The sequence below is a fragment of the Apium graveolens genome, chromosome 3 (genome assembly GCF_009905375.1).
Source record: "Apium graveolens cultivar Ventura chromosome 3, ASM990537v1, whole genome shotgun sequence".
NCBI classification, from domain to species: domain Eukaryota; kingdom Viridiplantae; phylum Streptophyta; class Magnoliopsida; order Apiales; family Apiaceae; genus Apium; species Apium graveolens.
In genome coordinates, this window is record NC_133649.1 from 199,931,482 (window position 1) to 199,950,153 (window position 18,672).

An 18,672-nucleotide genomic window follows, 5' to 3' on the forward strand; every position below is an offset into this window, starting at 1 on the left:
GAAACAAGCAATAATAATTGGATAACAGTGTATATGAACAATGATTATCAAAGAGAACTGATACGATAGAAAAGAAATATAAATCACTATTCTGAATTTAGAATAGGGGAAAAACTTGCCTTGCACGTACTTAACCTGGTTTAACTCACTGCCTTCTAACCCTTGCTTGCTCTGCCTTCCTAACACTAAACAAATTATGGAAAGATAGGCATTTAGATAACTTACTATATACGTGTATCTTGAATTGATAACACGCAACCTTATCAGTCTACCCATGCGTTTCTATCTGACTCGTATATATACACATACATTTATACAGCACATACGTTCACATAATCACGTAAAGCACGTAGCACATAAAGCACATAATCAATTTCTAGATTTATAATTATTTTTAGAATCAATTCTAGGCTTATACTTGCATTACTAGTCTTATCTGATTTTATTATAATTTTTCGGGATTTATTCGGCTCAATTATACCCCTACTAGGACCTACGAACTATCAATTATCACCAAACTACTCTCTTTCAGAAGAAATTATAACTTACAACTATTTTTATTGGATTCGTCTCATTTTTCTGAGTCTAGGGGTCTTCATTTCACTCAAATCGGACTAACGGTTGAATTATTATGAATTAAACAAGATTTAATTAATTAATAATTAATTATAATTAATTAATTATAATTAAATAATCCTTAATCATATTTTTAAATAATTAATTAATAATTATTGTATTTTAAAATAATTAATCCCTAATTATTAGGAATTATTATTATTTATTATAAATTATTATTACTTATTCGATCAGATCGATTATTTACAAATAATCAATCGATTTAATTAACCGATACGCTATTTATCAAATAACTACGAATTACTCGAATTATAGACCAACTTAACGATTAATCACTCGTACAACTACGAGCTACTCGCGATTCTCGCCTAATTACCGAACTATTCTATTATTATTGAAACTCATACGATTAGCTAAACAGAAAATTACCGATAACTATTATACGATACGAATAATTATCATAATATTATTCGAATAACTAACGCTCGAATAATAATTCTAATTATCGAATCATTATTCGCACTATTAACTAATTATTAGATTATTAATTACCTCACTTAATTATTTCTAATCCTTATTTACTAATTAATTACCTAATTATTAATTAATTATCTAATTATTAATTAATTAGTTAATTAATAAATAATTAGATAAATAGTTAAATAATTAATTAAATAAATAAATTTGAATTTATAATTTAATAAAATAATTCAGAAATTATAAATACTATTTTTCAGAATATAAAACTAATTTTTAATTACTAAAATATAAATAAATAATTAATTTATTCAGAAACACAAAAACATAACAGGATTTAGGGTTGCAAGGATCAATCCCGGGTCGTAACCGGGTTGCAACCGGGTCGTCCCCAACCCAAACGGGTCGGGAAGAACACCGGCTGTAATTCCAGAATCCGACGCCGGCGGACTGATTCCGGCGAGATGAAAGACATGGCCAAAACGTTCGATTCCAGGCGCGTTCTTCCCCGTTCTTGTTCCACAACAATCACACGTCGTTCCCTTCTAATCCTCCTTTCTCGTTCATCGACACAGCAGCCGGAAAACGAAGAAACACGGCGGCGGCGGCTAAACTCCGGCGAGCTCGAAACGGACATCAACAAACACAAACCCGGTACCAATCGACAGGAAAAACGACGATCTACACGACTATGCTAACAGAATCATCAAACAATCAACAGAAATCAAAACCCGAATTCAAGAATTAAACCCGAAAATATAAATTTCTATTCAATCAATCAAACACGAAAAACAATTACATAATTGAAAACTAGAGATCATAAGCTTCAAAATGAATGCACACACGCTCGATTTGGACTCCAGAATCACGATCAAAATCGCCTTTGATCCTCCTGCTCTGTTCTTCACAAACCCTAACCCTAATTCCCTTTTTCTTTTTCTTTTTCTTTTTCTGATTTTTCTGTATAATTAACTGATTTAATTAATAATAATTCAGGTATTTATATTTATGAAAATAATACCCCTAAGTAAAATTAAGGGTCTAATTACACTCCTAATAAAAATATTTGGCCCCAATTTTTATAATTTTTGGGTATTAATATTGAATTTTTAAATATCCAATAAATACTAAATAAATACTAAAAATTCCCAAAAATTGTGAAAATTACAAAAATACAAAGAAAAATGATATATGATAATTTCATGATCATATAAAAATAAAAATATAATTTTTTTGTGGGGTTTTTGATACCCGAAGGGATCCTGAAAAGTCATTTTTTCGCGAAAAAAGTCAATTGGTAAAACGTCTAGGGGTTCAGAATAGCGATATGGTATAGGGCATTTTTGGCAAAATAGGGCCAATGATTTTGTTTGAAATACGGGCTTTTAAAACATAGTTTTGAGCTGTACAGGTTTTGATATAATATATATAACTGACGATAAAACGTTCAATAAATATCCAAAACACGTTTGGATCAAAACAACCAACACATAACACATAGCAGTTAGGGTTTAACAACTTACACATTTAATCACATCATAATACACATAATTTATCATTATTATAATATAATACCAGCGTAATTCCTCGGTCGTTACAGCACGCCTCAAATTCGACTCGAATTCACGTTTTAGAGATACATTTTATGAGTAGAAACGAGACTAAAAATTTACTAAATTAATATTAAAATACCCAGAAACTAATAAAATAAGATTTTCGTAATTTTTAAATCATTCTTGAATCATGCTAACATGCCCGCGATTCATAATTAACGAGCCGAGCTGCGCTTAACACAATTTCAGAAAATCACGAAAATAATCTTACAATGTTAGAAATATCCCGAAGTTTATAAAAACATAAGTTTCAAAATTTTAAAACAATTTTTGAAATGCGCGGGTGGAATTAATCCCGAAAATTTCCAAAATAATTTTAAAATTCTCAGAATATTATAAACTTGGTAAAATGTGAATTTTGTGATTTTTGAAGAATTCTGGAATTAAATATGGATTTTACAAATAAACATAATCAGAAAATCATTTAAAGATAAATAATTAATAAAATGTTGATTTCTCAATTTTATAAAATCCTGAAAATAATTATTGTAATTATAAAATTATAAAAATAATTTTAGAGACATTCCAAATATTTATGCAAATAAATTTGCACTAAATCCACTTTTAAAAGTGAAAACAATTCAATATGACTCCATAATTAATTACGCGGACAACCTGGTACTTTATAAATCACACATCAATAATCAAACAACACATAACAGTCAAAACCAATACACATATTTTATTCATTTAATAATTTCCATAATCATATTTTTGAATAATTCAAAAGTACACGAGTCGTTATAATGAAGGCTAGGAGGTATTTGGATAAGGCTCCATCAGAAGATACTGAAGAAGCCGAGGAAGGGGATCAGGAATCTCTGATCTCACAAGAACCAATGATTATTGAAGCTCTTCCAACTCAAGCCAAAGAAACTGCTACTGATACAGTTGTAAGCCCTCCTGTCTCACCTATTAAAGCTACAGATGATGCTGAAGAACACACTGACAATTCTGAAATAGATATTCATAATTTGAATATACCAAATGTTCTTTATCTGGAAGCTCCATCTATAGAAGCTCAGCAATTTCAAACTCATTTTCCAAATTTAAATGCTGAGATACCATCTACATCAACCACACCAGCTCTGGAGATAAATTATGATATTCAGAATTTAAATGAAGCTGTTCCTGAATATCCAGTTGCTTCACACACTGTTGTGTTGTCAGAACATAATGAGTCTTCCTCAAGTTCTGAAGATAGTGATTCTACTGAGATTCCAGTTCCTATACTAGGAAAGGAAGAATTGGTGAAGAAATTTGTTGAAAATGAAGCACCTATTCCTTGGAAGGAACCTCACAGAGGTGTGGAGTGGACCAAGAAGTGGAATGACACTGCTTTTATTCCAAGTTCTAACATTCTGACAGATCATATTGCTAAAGCTGATGAGTTGCTCACAAATGCTGATTTAAAGACACAACTCAAGATCACTGCTCTATCTACAGAACATCTTCAAGGTCTACATTCTTCTACTCTTGAGAAGGTTGATACACTAAAGGAACATGCTGATAAACTAGATCTACAGCTTAATCTTGACAAGAATAGATATATCAAACCTAGTCTTGAGAAAATTGAAGCCATTGAGAAGATTCAAGAGAAGCAACAGGCCCAAATTGATGAGGTTCTGGCTAACCAAGTTTCTCAGAAAGCTCAATTGGAAGAAATCCAATCTTCAGTTGAACTTCTTCTTTCTCTCTTACTTCCTGAGAGGGAGAAGGTAGTTAAGTCCAAATGCTCACCTACTGAAATACTGAAGAAAAAGGATGATAAAAGTGATGACCAGGGAAACTCTGATAAGAGTAGAGATCAAGGAAAAGTTCAAGGAAAATCTTCTACACAGAACAAGTCAAGTTCTGATGCTGTGAATGCTAAAAGATTGAAGTCAAGTTCTGATAAGCAAAGTCTGATGTCAAGTTCTGATATTCTGATTCAGTCAGGATCTAAAGACTCTCAGAAGTTTTTACAAACTCTGAAACTAAAGGGGAAGCAGACTACTATTTATTACAAAAATCCTAAAATCCAGACACTTGATGAGGAGATAGCAAGAAGATTATTTCTGAAACAAAATCCAGGAATGGATTTGGAAACTCTTAAGGAGGAAGAAGCTAGATTTGCTGCTAAGAAGACAAATCTTAAGTCTAAAGCTTCTGATACAAAGAAACCTCCAAGGCCTAAGGAAAAAGGCTTTGTGATCAGGGAAAAGTCAAAATTTGAGATTTCAAAGTCCAAGACTAGATCACAAACTGAGATTGATCCTAAGTCAAAAGGGAAAGAAAAGGTTGGTGAACCTTTAAAGATTGAGAAAAAGATAAGTTCTTCCATTCCAGTCTATCAAACCACAATGCATGATGATGATTTGATAGAAGATGAAACTGTTCAAATTCTGAAAAGAAGAAAGTTAATTGAAGAATCTAAAACAACCTCTGACACTGCTCAAGTTGTTCAGGATGAAGAACAGCAAGCTAAAGAAGAAACAATAAATTTTGATCAAGTTAATTTAGAAAAGATGACAATTGCTGATAAGAAGAAGCTGTTATAAAAGAAAGCTACTCCAGTTGAACCAAAATCCAATCTCTTAATGAATCAACTTGCAACATTTGGATTGAGATCCAAGCAACCTAGAGATAAAGCTGGATTAGGTTCTGATGAAGAGAAGATACAAACAGGAGTAGAAGTTACTCTAAGAGATCCTTTCATGTTGACAGACAAACCATATGAACAAATCAAACAAAAGCACGTTGACAAGGTGTTGTCTGCTCAAATCGTGATAGATGCTCATGATAAGGAAAATCTAAAGGAGAAATTAATTTTATTTCTCTATGATGGATTAACTTACAGACTAGCTGATACTGATGTGCTAAAGAAGTCTGTTAGAGAACTTCAACATATTCACTATCTTCTGGAAGTAAAATCTGATATTACAAGGAGATGGTCAGAATACATTTTGAAGGCTATAAGAGATCTATTCAGAATCTTTGGTACAAATACTTCTCAGTATATACCAGTGATTAATGAAGATGATGGAAGAGAAATTCCTATGCTGAAAAAATTCTGCTAAGGTGGAAGTTATTCTGAAAGGAAAATGCTTATGTTATAATGAAAACTCTTCACATCCTAGAGTTATCAGACTTGGTGATGGACTTGAAAGAACATCAATTCAAGCTCTCAGAACTGCCATTTATCAGATTGGTGATAGTAAAGATGAAGAACTGATGCAGGTCAAAGCACAGTTAGTTGAAATTCTGAGGAAAGCTGAAGACAAGCTGGTACGAGATTTTGTTAAGAATCATTATGGATTTAGATTGATCCAGTGAAGTTGGTAAAGCTAAAAGGACTGTAAGTTATAGTTAATAGTCTTATTAAACTCTTATTGCATTTGAACTTAAATGTTTTTGACATCATCAAATCTATTAACTTGTATATTTTGCACAATTTACAAGTTTGGGGAGATTGGTAGATATATTTGTGATGTCATGTCTAATATGTTTCATGTTTAGATTTTAGATCTTAACAAACAGGAAATATCAGTACTTGCTGGAATCAGTACTTACTGGAAGTCAGGACTTAAGGATATCTAGACTTAGATTCTCAGAAGATAATATCAGAAGATGGATATTGGAACTTAAGTACTGGACTAACAGTTAAGGAAGGAAGCTGATTTACAGGAAAGAAGATCGATACTAATACAAAAAGAAGATATGCATGGAAAGAGTTAGAGGACTAAAAGAATTGTATAAGATATCTGATTGATATATTTTAGGAGACATAATTATATTCCATATCAATTAGAAGTTATCTTGTAACTGTGTACTATATAAACACAGACATAGGTTTACACTATATGTGTTATCATTATCGAGAAGATTATACATTGTAACCTAGTAGCTCTCGTGATATTTGTTCATCACTGAGAGAGAACAGTTCCACTGTAACAGAGTTTATTATATCAAATATATCTGTTTACTGTTACTTGTGTTCGAATTCAATTTGATTGTATTCTACACTGTATTCAACCCCCTTCTATAGTGTTGTGTGACCTAACACTGTGAGCAAAGCCAAACTTGCTAAGTTAAATGAAAAATATGGATCAGTTTCCAAAAACTTTGTTCCAGGAGAATCAAGTCAAGTGAAGAAGGCGAAGAAAGTGAATGTTGGTCATCTGTCCATCAAGTAATTAATTGACATATTAGAAAAGATTGAGGTTAAAACAGAAACTAAAAAGAAAAATTATAGAAATGGGAAAGTAGGGATTAAAAAACATGATGTGTGCAGGGAAACAGAAAGAATCTTTGGTATCTGGATAGTGGTTGTTCAAGGCACATGACTGGAGATTCCACCCTGCTCACAGAGTTCAAGGACAGAGCTGGCCCAAGTATTACTTTTGGAGATGACAGCAAGGGTTATACTGTGGGATATGGCTTGATTTCAAAAGACAGTGTCATCTTTGAGGAGGTTGCCCTAGTGGATGGTCTCAAGTATAATTTACTGAGTATCAGCCAGCTTTGTGATAAGGGCAATTCAGTAACCTTCAATTCAGAAGCCTGTGTTGTGTTTAACAAAAGAAACAACAAAGTGGTTCTCACTGGTGTGAGAAGAGGAAATGTGTATCTAGCTGACTTCAACTCATCAAATGCAGAATCTGTTACTTTCCTTCTCAGTAAAGCAAGTCGAGATGAAAGTTGGTTGTGGCACAAGAAGCTATGCCATCTAAACTTCAAGACCATGAATGAGCTTGTAAAAAAAGAACTGGTTAGTGGCATTCCTCAAGTGGAGTTTCTAAGGATGGATTGTGTTATACCTTCCAAAAGGGGAAGCAGATCAAAGCATCATTCAGAAAGAAGCTTGATTCAACAATTGAAGAACCTTTAAAATTGCTACACATGGATCTATTTTGACCAGTCAATGTGTTTTCCATCTCAAGGAAAAGATTTTGCCTAGTAATTGTAGATGATTTCTCAAAGTTCTCTTGGACATATTTCCTAAAGTCTAAAGATGAGGCCAGTGAAATCATCATCAATCACATAAGGCAAGTCAACAATCATCCTAATTTCAAAATAAGAAGAATCAGGAGTGAAAATGGAGCTGAATCCAAGAATTCCGTGATAAGATCATTTTGTGAAGAAAATGGGATAATGCATGAGTTTTCTACAGAAAGAACTCCACAACAAAATGGAGTGGTAGAATGGAAAACAGATCTCTTATTGAGGCTGCAAGGACAATGCTTGAAGAATCAAAGTTACCAGCATATTTCTGGGCTGAAGCTGTGAATACTGCCCGCTACACTTAGAATATTTCTTTGGTTAATCAAGCAAAGTGCATGACACCATATCAATTGTTCAAGAAGAAGAAACCAACTCTAAATTTTCTTCATGTCCTTGGCTACAAATGTTATATATTGAGAAATCAGACTGATCAACATGGGAAGTTTGATGCTAAAGCAGATGAAGGAATTTTTGTTGGATATGCTGTGGGAAAAGCATATAGAGTCTACAATCTAAGAACAAACATTATTATGGAATCAATACATGTTGTGTTTGATAATAAAAAGATTGAAGGACTGCAAGATGATGATTCTCATGAGAGTCTCAAATTTGATAATGTGGAGATGATTAGTGATGACAATGATGATGAAAGTGATAAGGAAACAATGGAAAATGATAATGCAGAAAAATCTACTGCTTATGAAGCACAAAATTCAACATCTGTCGAGTTGCAAAATGCTTCATCCGTCGGGAGACAATCTGCTTTATCCATCGGGAGACAACCAGCTTCATCCGTCGGAATACAAAGTGCACCATCTGTCAGGTCTTCAAAAGAAGCTGAAAGTCAGAATAGATCACTTACAGAAAATTCTCCTTTCTCAAATCAAATATTCACAAACTCAGGGGGAGTTTCTAATAGTCAAAACTCAGTCACACATCAAGATAATAATGAGGCCTCTTCATCTTGAGCTAATCTACCTCAACAAAGGAAATGGATAAAAGATCACCCCTTTAAGCTCATCATTGGTGATGTGTCTTCTAGAGTTTAAACAAGGAGAGCAACTCCAGAAGAATGTCTATATAGCAGCTTCCTATTTAAGGAAGAACCAAAGAAGGTAGAAGAAGCTTTGTTGGATCCTGATTGGATTTTAGCTATGCAGGAGGAGCTAAACTAATTTGAAAGGAATAAAGTATGGAAGCTGGTTCCCAAGCCTGAAGGAAAGAATCCAATTGACACGAAATGGATATTCAGAAACAAGATGGATGAAAATGGCATAGTCGCAGGAACAAATCTATATTGGTTGCTAAGGGCTATTATCAACAAGAAGGAATATATTTTGATGAAACTTTTGCTCCTGTTGCAAGACTTGAAGCCATCAGAATTTTCTTATCCTATGCAGCTCATGCCAATTTCAAGGTCTATCAAATGGATGTCAAAAGTGCATTTCAGAATGGAGATTTAGAGGAGGAAGTCTATGTTCGTCAGCCTCCTGGTTATGAAAATCCAAATTTCCCAAATCATGTCTACTATCTTTTGAAAGCACTTTATGGACTGAAGCAAGCACCTAGAGCCTGGTATGACACTTTATCAAAGTTTCTTTTGGAAAATCACTTCACAAGATGTACTGTTGATAAAACTTTATTCTTTAGAAATGTTATTGGCTCTAGTATACTTGTTCAAATTTATGTAGATTATATTATATTTGGCTCTACAGATGAAAAACTTTGCAAAAAGTTTGCCAAACTGATGCAAAGTAAGTATGAAATGAGCATGATGGGAGAACTAACTTACTTTCTTGGTTTGCAAGTGAAGCAAGTTAGTGATGGAATATTCATCAGTCAAACTAAATACATTCATGATCTTTTGAAGAAGTTTGATCTAATGGATTGCACATCTGCAAAAACTCCCATGGCCACTGCAACTAAGCTTGAATTAAACACTACTGAAAAGTCTGTGGATATTTCAAGTTATAGGGGCATGGTTGGTTCACTTCTGTACTTAACAGCTAGTAGGCCATATATAATGTTTGCTACTTGTCTTTGTGCTAGATTTCAGGCTGATCCTAGAGAATCTCATTTAGTAGCTATTAAGAGAATTTTCAGATATCTCAAGGGAACACCAAAACTTGGCATTTGGTACCCTAGAGATTCTGGTTTTGATCTAACTGGTTATTCAGATGCAGATTATGCAGGCTGTAAAATAGACAGAAAAAGTACAACAGGAACTTGTCAATTTCTAGGAAACAAGCTTGTGTCCTGGTTCAGTAAAAAGCAAAATTCAGTTTCTACTTCTACAGCTGAAGCTGAATATATTGCTGCTGGTAGTTGCTGTGCACATATTTTGTGGATGAAAAACCAATTATTGGACTATGGTCTACAAGTGGATAGGATTCCTATTTTCTGTGATAACACAAGTGCAATTGCCATCACTGAAAATCCAGTACAGCATTCAAGAACAAAGCATATAGACATCAAGTACCACTTCATAAGGGAACATGTGATGAATGGTACTGTGGAACTACATTTTGTTCCAAGTAAAAAGCAGCTTGCAGATATATTTACCAAGCCACTTGTTGAATCCACCTTTTAAAGGTTAGTAAGTGAATTAGGTATGCTCAATTTTTCTTGAATCATTTCAGATATTTTGCAAGTTGTAATGCAGCCAGAAATTTAATTGATTTTTCTATTTTGGATGAAATTTTGACTAAATCAAAATTTACATCCCGGCGGATGATCATTATCCATCGAGTTTGATCATCCGTCGGAATACTATTTGTCAATAAAAATCAATTATTTTTCAGGAATATTTTATAACTCGACGGATAACTGATTTATCTTCATCCATCGAATTATCTCAATCCTAGTCGTTAATTCTCTGAACATTATCCATCGAGTATACTTACACTTTGTAAGCATGACACGACGGATAAGTGACGGAATTTTTACAGTTTATTTATTTTTAAACGGCTATTTTGGGAAATTTTTATTGGTCTTTTATTTCACTTTATTATTTTGGTCAGTTTATCTCTGAGATAGTGTAAAAGCTAAATTATTTTTCATTCTTTTCTTTTATCATTCTCAAGATTCAATTGCTCTAACTTCTTTCTTCTCAAAAGCAAACTCTCTCTCTGCAAAGTCCAAATCTCTAACAATGGCACCTGTAGTGAAAATCATGTCTCAAACCGGTTACATCTATGAGAAAAACAACTTCTCAGCTTTAGTAAACAAGGAGATTCAGCAATCTGTTGACTATCACAAAATGATGGATTTTGTGAAGAACTGCAAACTCAACTATGCCATGCTGGAATCACCCACCATTTACTGTGAGGTTGTAGAGGAGACGTGGACAACTGTAGTGTACAACTCATCAGATAAGACCATCACTTTCACTCTAAAAGGTAAGGAGTTTTGCATAAACAGTGATATTATCAAAGCATGCTTTAGGATTCCTAATAATACTGTAACTGCTCCACACACAGACACTGACATTGTTAACATGCTTAATTCTATAGGCTATGCACTCACTACCTCTAAGTTAAGTGAAATTAGAAGGTTGGATCTTAGGAAAGAATGGAGTTATCTGTGTGATGTGTTACCTAAAGTGTTTTCTGGTAAGATTAGCAACTTTGATTCTATCAATATATCCATGCTCAACATGCTTTACATGCTAGTTACTGATATGTATTTCAATTTCAGTGACTTGGTTTTGTTTGAGTTAGGCTTTAAATTAGGAGAACTCAATAAGAGAGGTAAAAGTGTCTATTATGCTAGATTTTTTATGATGCTTGCTAACCATCTTATTGAGAATATTGAGATTGAGAACCCAACTAATAAGCTAAATTGTTGGGTTCAAGAAAGAAGGATTATTGCACATTTTAATAGAGCAAATCATCAGAAGGAGGTGCCCCTGTACTATTTTCCAGTAATGGAGGGACCTCAGGCAAGTCAGGTAAATTCTACTGTCTCTACTCTTCCAACCTCACACATTTCTTTTCCTTCAAGTGTAGCTATGGTATCTGTGCCAATGACCAAACAAATGCCTACCCAAGCTACCAGACCAACAAAAGTTTCTAAATCCAAAGCGAAGAAAGCCCCCTCTAATTTCTTTCAAAAGAAATCAGTTGTAAAATCTACTAAACCCAAAGAGGGGAGTGTGGAGGAGGGTAAGAAAGGTGAGGGACAGGGTGAAAATCAAAGAAGCCCTAAGGATAAGGCTGGTGAGAAGAGTGTACCCAAACCTAGCCACACCACAGTTTTCCAACAAACTGTGGTTGTTAATAAGGAAATTAGATCATCACTGGTTTCATCCTCCCAAAAGGATGTTACCATTGAAACAAGCTCCCAACCAGGAGCATAGGCCAAGAGGGGTAGGGACACTAGCTCACCACAAACTTATGTTATAAAGAAAAGATCAAAAACCCTTGGGGATGTACAGGGCTCACACACTGTGCAAACTGGTGCAAAAGACCCAGTCACTGCACCTTCTCAAAGTCAGGTTCATGTAGCTCCAATAAATGTGGAGTCACAGCCAAAATCTCTCATAATTGAAGCACCTGATACACCAAATTCTCCCACACACTCACTGGATGTTGACATGATTAATACATCACTTCCAAATTCTCCATCTTTAACTCTCTTGGAGAAGCCAAAAGTCCAAGTAAGTGAGAATCATCTTTTAGATGATTTGTTGGCTCATTTACCATTTCTTTCTGAGGCTATTGAGACCTCTGTGCCTAAATTCTCATCAATCTGCACAGAGTCTACGATAGTCTCCACTCTAAACTCAATTATTTCTTCTATCCCGATGGATATTTATCATCCGTCGAGTAGTGATTGTATCCTGACGGATAAGCTTAACAGCAGTCATCCGTTGGATAGTCAAACTACTAACCCGATGGATATTCCTCATCCGTCGGGTGTCTCTGCACAGCTTCAAATTTCATCAATTCTTACAAGTGCAGAGGACTTAGTAGTAGTGCAATCACTCTTAGGACTAAGGGAAGGGAGTGAATTGAGTGAGAGTCTGAGTTGCTCCCAGGAAAAGGAGAGAAAAAGAGTGAACAAATGCAGTCCATTTCTTCAGGACCGACAAAAGTGAGTGAGAGGAGTCCCACCTTAGATGGTGAAGGTGATGGTGTGAGGGTGGGGAGCCAAGGGGAGCCCCTGATACAAAGAGAGAGAGAGAGAGAGAGAGAGAGAGAGAGAGAGAGAGAGAGAGAGAGAGAGAGAAAATGAGAGAAATGCAGGTACAGGAGGGATAAGGCTGGATATCATTGCTAGTGAGTCAATGAATGCCAATGATGTAGACATTGAGAGACTATCTCAGCATCATCAAGCTGTTATAAGTTCCATCTCTTTGGATGCTGAGGCATTTACTCATCATGTTCCAGCATATCAAATTTTGGCTGGACAGGGCAATGAAGATGCAGAAAGGATACTAAACTTGGTGCACACCACCCAGTCAATACAAAGAGCTAAGGATGCCATCACAGCTATGCCACCTAGAGCTAATGATGATATTGACTATGGGATTGGGGAATCTGCTGATTTCTTTGGTGATGCAAGTGAAAAGGGGTCACTGGACATATGGCGAGAAGTAGGCCCTAGTTCCAGATCTGGTATGCCATCTTGGGCATTTTCAAAGCAGTGTGGTGAACACTATTTCAAGACTACCCTCATTCAACTTATAAGTCAGACACACTCTGCTCTTCAATCCACAACAAATGCCAGCACCAAGAAGCTCCTACAAGCACACCTTGCTTCTCTTCAACTACAACAAATCCAAGGTTTTCAACATACTCAGGATGTCACTTCTATCAAAGGTGAAATTGATCAAATGAAAAGGTACATTTCTGAAAGGTTGGATTCTAAACTTCCAGAAGCTACAATGCTTGACATCAAGAGACAACTCAGGAAGAATTCTGATCTTACCACAAAGATAGATTCCTTGGATACCAGAATGACAGCAATGTAAGCTTCTTTAACAGCTATACATCTACATCAAGATCAGCAAACTCAACTGCTACAACAACCAGTAGCTGCTCAACTCCCCTCTACTCAATAACTTGATGCTAAAAAAAGGGGGAGAAAAGCTCAAGTGAGGGGGAGAAAGGTGCAAGTGAGGGGGAGCCACAACTAAACATACAAGTCAACAAGGTGATTGTGCCAACAATTACTTTGACAAAGACACCAGCCCTGGACAATATTGATATCATAATTTGGCAGCAACAAAACTGAACATAGATGACAAACTGTTAAAGATTGATATAGCAGCAGCTGAGAAGGAATTGAAAGAAAAGTGGAGAAAGATAGATGCAGAGGTTCAACAAAAGTTTGGGCCAATTCAAAAACCAGATAAAGTCTTTAGTCATCACTCTTAACTCATGAAAATCTCTGTGAATGACATAAGTATGAACTATCTGGAAAAGGGTCAAACTTCCTGCATCAAATCTCCAAAAGAAGATTTAATCATGAAGCCTAAAAGAAACTATCGAAAGTTTTTAGATAAGAATCCTATGGATACTATGTATGAGACTCCTAGGCCAGATGAGAAGAAGCTGTTGGCAAGGTCAATTGCATTTTACGAGGATCCAGCAGATTCAGCACTTAAAAAGAGAATTGCTAAAATTTACAAAAATGGTAAGGAGATTTATGTGGTGGTTGGATACCCACTGTTTGTGGAAGTAAAGAAGGAAGAAAAAGAAAGAATCAGGCTAGAAAAGAAGCAAGCTGCCTTAGATGCTATGAAGCACAGATAAAAGAAGGAGCAAGCTGCTATCTTGGCCAAGCTTCAAGCTGTAAAAACCACAACAGAAACTTCTACAAAACCATCTGAAATTGTTGAATCTCAAGATCTAAAGGTGCAAGCTGAACCTTAATAGAGAAAGGAACCAAGATACAAGCAAAAACTCAAGAGAAAATTGGACTCAGTGATGAGGAAAAGGAAGACTCTATTCCCAGGAAGCCTACAACTACAACTCAAACATCAAAACCCTTTGTGGTATTTGAAGAATTCAAAGTGGTGGATCCAACAAGAATATTCATGGCGAGCCCATAATTCCTAAGGATGAACTAGTAGACTGGGATAGTTTGCCGATTCCTGAGCTGAACTTTCCTATCTTCAAGGCAAAGAAGAGAAAGTCAAGAGCAATCAAGAAAGTGAAACCAGTATTTCTCAAATCCAAAATCTTAACTAAATCCCAATTCACAGTCAACAAGAGAGATCTCATGTACATTTGTGATATTAAAGAGTTTTCAGACTTGAATCCCTACTTTGATGAACTGGAAGAAGTAAGAGAAATTGATGCTTACAGACACCTTCATGAAAGACTGGTATTTAAATACAAGGGATGGAAAGAGATAACATGGCCTCTTCACAGGATTCTCCAGGAAAGCCAATCTGTTCTGATTAAAGTCTACTCATCCTTTAAAAAGAACTTTGGATACAATGTGACTACAAGAAGAATAGTTCTTAAGAAGATTGAGGAGATTAGGAGTGATAGAGCCAAAGATGCACTTCCAAAAACTCTATCAATTCCCTTCACAGGAAAGAGACTGCATCTGAGGGCTTATTGGCTGATGGAATTCATGGAAAACAAAGGAGTTAGAAGATTCTTCAGATTGGAGGACCAGTTGAGTATCTCTAGCAATGAGACTCTTTTGGAAATGAAGAAATGCTAAATCTCTCAGAAGCTGATGAACTTGAATTCCACAGACAACTCCAGAATCAAATAGAGGAAAATAACAGAAAACTTGGGAAGAAATCCAGACATTTAAGGAGATAGACTTATGTGCTCAGACTAGAGGAGCACCTTGAAAATTGATTGTGAGAACTCTTTGTACACTTTGCTTTGTTTAATTTTCAGTAAAAATTGCTGCACTTATCAGTTTTATCTACTATTTTTCAATCTGTATCTTTAGGATGTTTTGTTATCATCAAGTTTCTCTTAATTTATGGCTACAATTCCAGTAGGCATAAACTAGGGGAGATTGTTAGGAATATGTTGTGTACTTGATGATAAGCTAAACAAAACACCTTAGTATATTTAATTTAGTGAATTTTGTAGCACCGGGCGAATGATCAATTATAGTCCCGACGGATGATTCAATATAGTCCCGACGGATGACTAATTGATATATATTGGGTGAGTAGCTTATGTAACAATAAGTACTGTAGCATATTCCTGCAAACAACTTTGTATAGATTCTGTAGTAGCTTATGAATCATGTAGACTGCCAGTAGATGTGCAGAATAGGTTGATTAAATATAAATATAAGATGTCTTGTAATTCTGCACCAATAAAATGGAGTCAAGTGATAAATGGCTAACCGACGGATGATCAACAAGGCTACCCGACGGATAACAAGTATGTACCCGACGGATGATCAATTCAAATATCTGTTGACAGTGACAACACAGTCACATGCGTCGAGTGTTTGCAAAAGGAATGTGGCAGCCTGTTTAACAGGGTTTTTGAGAACAAAGAAGCATTACCATTTCCATGCTATTATGAAGATATTCAAAGATGCTGGAATAGAGTAGTGAAGCAGCATGAAGTTGGACTTGATAGGTTTTGTTTTATTATCTTGTCTTATTACCATGTAAAATTGGTGATATATAAACCAAGTGTAGCAAGTAGAACAACTAATAAAAAGACTAAGAAACCACATTCTCAGAGAAAAATTTGTAAGCTGTATCCTGTAGCATTTCTCTGCAAGTTTAGTTGTTCATATTTTGTAACTGAAGCTGTGAGCTATTCAAGCTTCACAGGGTTATATATATATATAATCCGGTGGATACATTCAAATCCACCAGAAAGTTTTAAAGACCTGTGTTTTTATTACTTGTGTTTTGATATATGTAATTTTTTCATTCCGCACTTTGCAAATCAAACACTTATATATTATCGAGTTAGAACAATTTTCATAAATCTCCAAAAGAAGCCAGAATTACATTCAACCCCCCCTTCTGTAATTCTTGTTGTATTGTTAGGGAATAACAGATCCTGACTGGATATCTGCTATGCAGGAAGAGCTGAATTAGTTCGAAAGAAGCAAAGTCTGGAAGTTAGTTCCTGCACCAAAGAACAGAAGCATTATTGGAACAAAATGGGTGTTCAGGAACCAAATGGATGAAAATGGTATAGTTACCAGAAACAAAGCAAGGTTGGTTGCAAAAGGCTACTCACAAGAAGAAGGGATTGATTATGATAAAACTTTTTCTCCTGTTGCAAGACTTGAAGTTATAAGAATTTTTCTAGAATTTACTGCACATTCAAATTTTAAAGTTTATCAAATGGATGTCAAAAGTGCCTTTCTGAGTGGTGAGCTAGAAGAAGAAGTTTATGTGCAACAACCTCCTGGCTTTGAGGATCCAAATTTTCCTAACTTTGTGTATAAGTTACTCAAGGCTCTATATGGACTAAAACAGGCACCTAGATCTTGGTATGACATATTTCAGATTTCCTATTGAAGCATGGTTTTACTAGAGGAACCATAGACAAGACTCTCTTCTATAAGAAACATGGTAAAGATATGATCCTAGTTCAGATCTTTGTAGATGATATCATCTTTGGTTCTACTAATGAGAAGCTGTGCCAAAGATTCTCCAAGCTTATGCAAAGTGAATATAAAATGAGTATGATGGGGGAACTAAGTTACTTCCTTGGACTTCAAATCAACCAAAGAAGTGATGGTATCTTCATCAGCCAAACTAAATATGGTACTATTCTGGGCAGCAATGCAAAAGACTTGAGTCCATAAGCAGTCTATGATGCCATTACAGATGTATACAAAGCTCAGCTCAAAGCATTTCATCTGTTTGGTAAGTCTCTTGAAATCAAGCTCACTGGTCATGAAGACAGAATCAGAAAACTGGTGAATGAGAAAATGGACAAGATCATATCATCTCAAGAGCAGATCTCTTCGAAATTCAAGCATTTTTCTGAGCAAATGGCTAGGATGGATCTTGCCTCCATTGAGAAGGAAGTCAAAAATCTTAAACTATCCTTCACCAATCTCCATACAGTGATCCAGCAACAATTTACTCACTCAAATGAGACCAAGGTCCAGCTGGATCAACTTCACCAGAGTAGATATAAGCCTTCAGCATTGCTGATGGAAGGGATCAAAGAGGCTGTAGAAGAACACTTTGGCACATCTAGCAACTTTTATCAGCATGGATCCACCTCAACAAATCTGCAAATTCAGTCTCTACAGGATCAAGTCACAACATTGCAAGACTCCAACTCTTCTCTCACTACATAAGTTCAGGCTTTGACATCTCTTGTCAAGAGCCAACAAACAGACATCCAAACTCTGGTGGACTCCCATAAGCATCTTCAAATGCAAAATTCCATAGAGTCATCAAGGGTAAACTCAACATACCACTACCCTCTTTCCCTGAACAAGTAAGACCTGAAATCCCTACTCCCCTTCTCATGCCTGTCAACAAGACTAAGGGGGAGATAGAGGCTAGGTTGGCACAGTCAAGGTCATCTCAACAACAAGTCCAAAGTGGTGAAGAGAGCTTAAGTCAAAAAGTTGATATTGGAATGGAGAGACTTTTTAAAGCAGCTGAGGGTCCCAGTCTAAGTAGAGAATTTGATGAACTGCTTAAGGCACGTTTCTCTCAATGATAATTTCTTCACTTACAAGAAAGCATTGGACAGGAAAATAAACTCAATAAGAGTGATCATGGTAACTAAAGACAAGTTCAAGGAAAGAAGGATAGTGGTCAACATCAATGACTCAGGGGTAGACAAATGTATGCAGGTGTCCCTTAACTGTCTTATCTCTAGGAGGGCATCTTAATTAGACATTTTGATAAGAAAAGTCGGAATTATGATTCATGAAAATACTCTCTTGCTAACAGAATTGAAGAATGCACAAGTAGATGCTTTCCCAGAAGCTTATCTATAGCCTAGCAAGGGAGTGGCATACATTTGTTCTACTACCAAACATTTCAAACATTTTCAAGTTCCTAAACAGTGTGTCATGGTAAAGAAAAAGCTAATTATGACTG